At 38.5% G+C, this 7635-nt stretch overlaps 1 pseudogene; it reads right to left on the reverse strand.

The window, feature by feature from the left end:
* Window positions 1–6216: 6216 nt before the first annotated feature.
* LOC116470542 (palmitoyltransferase ZDHHC3-like) lies at window positions 6217–7238 on the reverse strand (annotated as a pseudogene).
* Between the last annotated feature and the right edge of the window lie 397 nt (window positions 7239–7635).

A 7635-nucleotide genomic window follows, 5' to 3' on the forward strand; every position in this document is an offset into this window, starting at 1 on the left:
ATATTGTATACATAATTTAGAAGCAACAGAACCATATACCATTGCAATTTGAATAGATAATAACAGAATGCTGAGTGACCAAATTAAGAAACACTGTGCATACGTACACAAAACACTGTGGGGTTTGTGGTTTTGTTTGTTTTTTGAGACGGAAACTCGCTCTGTCGCCAGGCTGGAGTGCAGTGGCACCATGTTGGCTCACCACAACCTCCGACTCCCTGGTTCAAGCAATTCTCCTGCCTCAGCCACCCAAGTAGTTGGCATTACAGGCATGTGCCACCACGTCCCGCTAATTTTTGTAGTTTTAATGAGACGGGTTTCACCATGTTGGCCAGGCTGGTCTCAATCTCCTGACCTCGTGATCCACCCATCTCAGCCTCCCAAAGTGCTAGGACTACAGGTTATGAGCCACCACACCTGGCCTAGAGGATTTTTTAAAGAGAATTTTGGTCCCATGAGCAAAATCCTTTTGTCTCTTGTTTTAAACATAGATATTCTGGAAGACTTTTTAAAGAGAATTTTGGTCTCATGAGCAATCAGAGGAATGAAAATTTTAAAATTAATACTATAAGTTTTATCCCCCAGTTTGGCAAAAATTTGAAAGCTGAATAATATCACTTGGTGAGGATATAAAGTAACAGACACATTTGAACTGCTGATAGGAGTATAAGTTGGTACAGTCATGCTGGAGCAACTATTAATTGACCATTGCATAAAGCAAACCCAACAGTTCCATTTTTAAGTACTCACATTAAATTCTTATGTGTGTGCACAAGAGGACAAGTATGAGAATATTAGAGAATATTAATCGCAGCATTGTTTGTCATGGTGCAGTAGGGGAATAGACAAAGAAAATCTTATGTCTTCATTTTGAAGGAATACTAAACATCGTAAAAGATAATTTAGATCTCAAAAGCTAATTTTTAAGTTAATAAAGCAAAATACAGAACCATATGTATCATATACCAATTATATACAATTTAAAATGCTCAAGTATAGCAACACTTTACATTATCTAACTGTACTTTTACAACTAAAAATATTGAAAATGATGGTTTTGCCTGGGAAGAAGGGAAAGTGAAATGAAACAAAAAATGTAAATTAAAAATGAGACATTGGCTACATCTACAGTGCTTCATTTTGAAAGGAAAGAAAAAAAAGACTAGTGGAGAAGATGACAATAGCTATCTGGAAAGATGGCAGCAGCAATTAGGGCAAGTTTTGGAATCTTTCTATACCCCCTCATAAAAACTAGATCGCTTTTATGTAACTATCTAGTTACATAGTTATCCGGTAACTATCTAGAATAGAATGGAAATTATAAAGGGGCTTCTGGGGGTCGCAAGCAGTCCTATTTCTTGGTCTAGGTGGTGTTTGACTTGTAATAATTTCAAAAATTGATAATAGCAGCTGTGTATACATAATTAGAATATATGTACTTATCATATTATTTGTACTTTACTGTTGCATTAAAATTCCTCCAAAAATATAATAAAATACGTTGGTGGATCAACATCAAGATATTAAAAAGCTGGTATACATATTTTCCTCAAAGCCCAAAGTTATCAGCCACAAAACCCACTTGTTATTCATTTCTCTAAGCCTAGATTCAACAATAGGCTCTGAGCTTGTTTGATTGCCGTATTCTACTTGATCATAAATAATATACATAGGATACTATATTTAGAAGTATTGCTTATTCAAAATTCTGGAAGTTCTCAGTAAATTTTATACTAAATTAGGAATGTTTTATCATTCATGAATAAAATGTCAGATAGACTATCCTATGCAGAGATTTTTATAATAATAGTGACACATTTTATGATAATCTATCCAAATATTCCATCTATGTCCCAATAATGATAATGAAACTTACACTAAATGAGTTCATTATTTTTTATAGTTTAAAAATTAATTTAATACACATTATTAGTTGATTTTCTCAACATATCTAAGAATTCAGATGCAGTAACCCTATTTTTAATTTAATTTAATTTAATATTTATTTGAGACAGGTTCTTGCTCCGTCGCCCAGGCTGGAGTGCAGTGGCGTGATCACAGTTCACTGCAGCCTCGATCCTCCTGTGTTCAAGCAGTCCTTCCACCTCAGCCTCCCAAGTAGCTGGGACTACAGGCACAAGCCACCATGCCCAACTAACTTAAAAAGGATTTTTAAAAGACAGGGTCTTGCTATGTTGCCCAGACTGGACTTCAACTCCTGGGGTCTAGTGACCCTCCCACCTGGGCCTCCAAAAGTGCTGAGATTACAGACATGAGCCACCGTGCTGGGACAATACTAATTGATTTTTACTCTCTAACCTCAAAAGGTTAATTAACATGCCCAAGATTACGTAAAAATTCATGGAAGAAATAAAATTCCAACTTAAGTGTTATTTTTCTTTAAGTTTGGTGTTTTGCTATTAGTCTTAGTATTGATTTTTTTCTGGATTTCCTGCCTAGTCCATTGTAATTGGCAATTGAACTCATGGGTTTAACCTCATTAACTTAATGTTCTAACTGTGTTAATTAAATTAGGACAAGCATGATTAGACATTGAATTCTACCTGATAAACATAAGGGATCCTCAAAAATATTTTATTTTGCTTTCAAACTCATTAAAGAGCACTAGGCAACCAAAGTAGATACACATAATAAGAGGAATGAAAAGCTTACTTTGTCATCTGCTAACAACCCTCACAAAGCCAAGCCCAAAGTAATTTCATAGACACAGATTTCCTTAGAAACCCTAGGGTTACAGGTTAGTTGCAATTAGGATATTAATAAGAACATTGACATAGGTAATAAAAAACTCTATTTGGCCAAGGATAGAATGTTTGAGAGTTTCAGATCTCAGTACTTTGCCATGCAACCTATTGCCATGCAATATTAAGGTGCTTAATATTGACCTACTGGCTCCAAACTTATGTAAAGAAGTTTGTAATATTGGTTTATCACAGCTATCCTTGTCGAGTTTTTATTCTATGTCAGAAGTAAAAACGAAAGTGCTAAAAGAGAATATGGGCATAAATTATGAAATCTCCGCCATGCAAACCCTCCTAATTTTAATTGCCCTATTTAAAAATATATCAATAAGCTATAAACTATTTCTTGGGTGGCTACAAAACCTATTACTGAATTGTTTCTACCAATATTTACAAAGCAAACATCCTGAGTATCTATTGATCTCTCAAAAGAAACTCTGGGAAACATATCAATTCAACAAATCAATTTAAAATGTATTTATTGATCTGCTAATAGTGCCAAACAGTGAAATATCTTTTACATATTCAAAAATAAGTATGAGTTGAGGCTTTTTGCCCTCAAGGAGGCATCAATCTAGGAAGAAGAAAATACAGGTAATTAAATAATATAATGTAAGTACATTCCTATCTGTGATTGTAAAAATTATAATCTCTCCTCTACATCTTCATGCAGTCCACAGTCCTAAAAGAATTCAAGCTCTCTGAAGACATAGATGAGGAAGTAATTAGTTCTACACTGTATTGAGGGAAGTTAGAGAAAATGTTTTAGAAATTAAAATTTTCAGCTGACTCCTTCTGAATTTCATGTGGACTTCCACAGCTTAAAAGGCTTCTGGCAATCGAAAATATTTGATGTTTGTTAAGACAAATTATTTTATTCAGTTTTTCTCATCCATTCAATCACTTAGAGTTTTTAGATTACAAGTAACAGAAATTCACTTAAATTAGACCACATAAAATAAATTAACTAGAATAGATATGATGATCAAACCTAAGGAAATCAGAAGGGCAGATCTTAGAAGAGAAACCAAGAAGGTTCTGGAGAACTCCTCCAGGATCTACATTACAGAAAGTGATGAATAGTTTCTTCAAAATGCTGTTATCAGGAAAAAAACAAATGGAGTTCCAATCCTATGTTAAAAGAATGACATAAAATATATACGCAAAATAGGCATGTCATAAATATATAATTTAACAAATTATTATGAAGCAAATACCATATAACAGCTGCTCAGATAAACAGAACATTTATCAGTACTATGCAAGCCTTTAATGTGTCCTTTCCTAATTAGAATCCACTCATTTATGACTTTGTGAAAATAATTTTCTTGCTGCTCCTAAACTTATGTAAAGTTCAAAAACAAGCAAACTATTGTCTACTCTTTCTCACTATAATCAAAATCAAATTTTAGACAAGAGATAAGAGAAGAAATGAATAGAGAGTGAGTGAGTGAGAGAGAGAGAGAGAGAGAGAAAATACATGCAGAGAGGAGGGAAGAAAAAGAGATTGACTCAGGTATTCAGGTTGACCAAGCTTGGAAAACATCCTCAGTCTTGACTGACAATGCTAATAAAGACTAGATCAGGAGAGAAATAGTACTTTAAGCAATACATGATGTCAATAACAGCAGAAATGTGAACTCATGCTGGCCAGGAAAATTGATAAATGTCTACTATATCCATGAATTTTCCATTAGTGCCACAACAGCAAGAGTTCATATATAGTAAAAGATTTTCGAATGTCAGGAAACTATCCAATTTAGGACCATATATCTTGACTCGATCAAAAATCAACATCTTGACTTTGACTTCTTCATGTTCTTTATATTGCAGAGTTCATTTAAGACCTCAATCAAATGCTACCGCTTCTAAGAAGCCAACTAAAGCCCTTGCAACTCTCCTATAGACTAAAAGTTGGTATTTACCAGTCAGTATTATATTCTCTTTATGCTAACTTTTATTTTTTGGGAAAATTTTTATTGCATTTTGTTTCCATGTGGAAGCACTGACAACTGAAAAGAGGCAGCATGTTCCACTTACTTTTCTGAAAAACGACATGGCTAGATTAACCTTCTCCCCACTCAGGATAGGATTGAAGAAACCTCATCCACCACCCACCCCCCAGCAAAAGCTAAAAAGGGGGAGTTGTAGCAATCACTTAAAAAACAAACCAATGTGTAAGAATTCCCAGTTGGTCAGTAATCAGATTTGCTCTTTTTGCACTTGGAGGGCACTCCCTACCTCCTCACCCCTCCCAACCATCACCACCTCCTTCAAAGGAGACACACAGAAAGTGCCTTCTAAATGGAAAACCTATTCTGTCCAGTGCCATAGGCTTAGATGCATCTGCCAATTCCAGCCAAAGGGATGGCCATCTGTCAACTTAGAAAGGTTGAGAGCTGTGATGTCACCCCAGCATCATGGTCAGCTCCACGCCAGGACAACAGCCTCAAAGGTTAAAATACAGATAACACATGGGCACATACACATTTATGGGTGTTAAATACCAGAAAATGAATCCACTTTAGAGATTTATTGAATGAGTAAAAGAGGTTGATGGTAGGGCTGTATGCGTTGGGCACTGGTTCCTGTTGCACTCAGAATTAACACTGCTTAACTGACATCATGCTGGGGAAAAGAGGGAGATAGAGTGGTAAGAGAGGAAGTAAATGTAACAAAGGAACACAGCTTGCCTGAAATTACGTAATTTTTTTTTCCTCTCTTGACTGTATAAGGCATTTTGAATTGGAAAAATATCTTTCCTTCACACTCTTCCACATAATCAGAGGGAATATAAAATCTGATTCAGAATACAAATAAAACCTGTTTCATCTCCCCCTCACCTCCAAAAAAATTATTCTTCGTACCCCAAGCCCATAAAATACAGGGCAGGCAATTGATTTCCTAATTAGGAGGCAAACCATGTCCACCTTTGGGATGAGGCGGTTGTGCCAAGGGTCCCTTCTGAAAGCTCCAGTCCTGACCCTGCCCTTTTCAGGCCTCAAAACGTAAGCATCTCCTGGGCAGTGGGAGGTCAGGACCCTCCTGGCTTTCCTATGCATCCCCTGCCAGGTGTCTAGACTGTTCCATCCACATGCAGCATTAAGCTTCATTCAGCTGGTAGAAGTGGGCACAGATGGGAGATAGCACCTTCTACATTAGTCATGCCAGACAGGCCACAGAGAGGAAACCAGAGGCCAGAAAAGTGATTTTAAAAGGAAAAGAAAGGGCAGCTTTTGTCACCCAAAACTTCAAAAGGATGATATTTAAAAAATAAAATATGGGGACTTATTTTTTTTCCTCTGCAATGATGTTCCATTTTACTTGAGACCTTAAAAAAGATGTTTAAGAGTAGTTGTTTTTTGCTTTTTCGATTTAAACATTCATGGAAACAGATGGGACAGCAGTGCTGTGGTGTGGCTTGCATATAAGTGGCCATGCTGATCTGAGTCCTTCAGACCGCACGCTGGTATGGGCCTACCTTCCCTTGACCTGGCATGGCAAAAAGTCTCCATCTGCCTAGAGAGAAGGGGTGGCCAAAAACAGTCATGCCAGACAGATGCCTGTTCATGATAAATGTCACGTTCATCCATTTTGGTTTCTTAGCCCATCTTCTCTCTTCCTTTTTCAATTGTCCTACAGCTGTTTCCTCCATGCATATGGAGTGCACCTGGGTCCCAAACATCACTGATGTGAAAACGAAGAAAAGTAGCCCCTCAAAGCACAGTGGGATGAGGAAGACCACCGTGGTGGGTGGAAAGAAGGGCTACACTCTACCAAACTGACTTAAAAGGGCTGCATTTTTTCATGAGGAGAGATACAGTCATCTGCCATTCCTTCCCTGTTCAGTTCACAGGCTTCGGGAGATTTGAGCAATCTTCTTCACAGCAATCGAGGAAGTGGAATCCACCACGATGAGGGCAGGCAAGGAAATGAGAGCTGTGCACATGATAAACAGGACAAAGCATTTCTGGTTGTTCTCTTCGACGCAGATATCGACCCAGGGACAGTGGGGGTCCACCCTGCGAATGCACCCCTTACAAACACTGCAGCGGCAGGCTCGGTCAGACTTGATGATGCCGCACTGGGACACGAGTATACCACATACCTGGGCTTCATGTGTAAACTCTGGATGAATTATTTAGTGGCATTTCATTTGGGCACTGCTCCGGTGTCTGTCAGCATGGCCTGGCAGTGGGAGTCGAGGGCCAAGAAAGTCAGCAGGTTTAACACAATTCCATTGATGGTGCTGTATGCATAGTTTCAGGATGGAATCAGCGTGAAAAAGAGGACCACAGACTCCACATAGAGGATCAGAAACCAGGTGATGATGGCACAGGCGATGCCACAGCCATCGTGGATAAGCCACATGGTTCTCACAGGACCAGGGTAGGGAGGTTGGACAGGCATCTCCAGGTATGGGTACTCTGGTTTCCTCTCAGAGTCTCTGAAACGGTGGGCAGGGACCAGCACCATAAGCTATTCTGCCCCTACTGGCTTTGTGATGCGAGAGGCAGTTCCCCAATCTTAGGACCCCCTGGGGCTCCTGCCTTTACTGTTGTCACCTCCACCACCACATTCCCTTGAAGTCCCCAACCCGGGTCCTGGCCTTGGACTGTGGCCATGGCTCTTCGGCTAGAGGCCTGCTGCTCTCTGGACTAGGCCAGACACAACGACTCTTTCTGCTAACTCTTAATATAATTTCCATTTAATGAGCATGTACTCTGAACTATGCACTATGCTAAACATTTACAAGCATTAACTTTAACAGTAACCCCAAGAGATAGATAGAGACTCTTATCATCCTCATTCTACAGAAGAGGAAAAGGAGGGTTAAATATATTAAGAGAATTTATACAAGAACTGTCCTCCT

Source organism: Hylobates moloch, unplaced genomic scaffold (genome assembly GCF_009828535.3).
Source record: "Hylobates moloch isolate HMO894 unplaced genomic scaffold, HMol_V3 SCAFFOLD_6, whole genome shotgun sequence".
In the NCBI taxonomy this organism is placed as follows: domain Eukaryota; kingdom Metazoa; phylum Chordata; class Mammalia; order Primates; family Hylobatidae; genus Hylobates; species Hylobates moloch.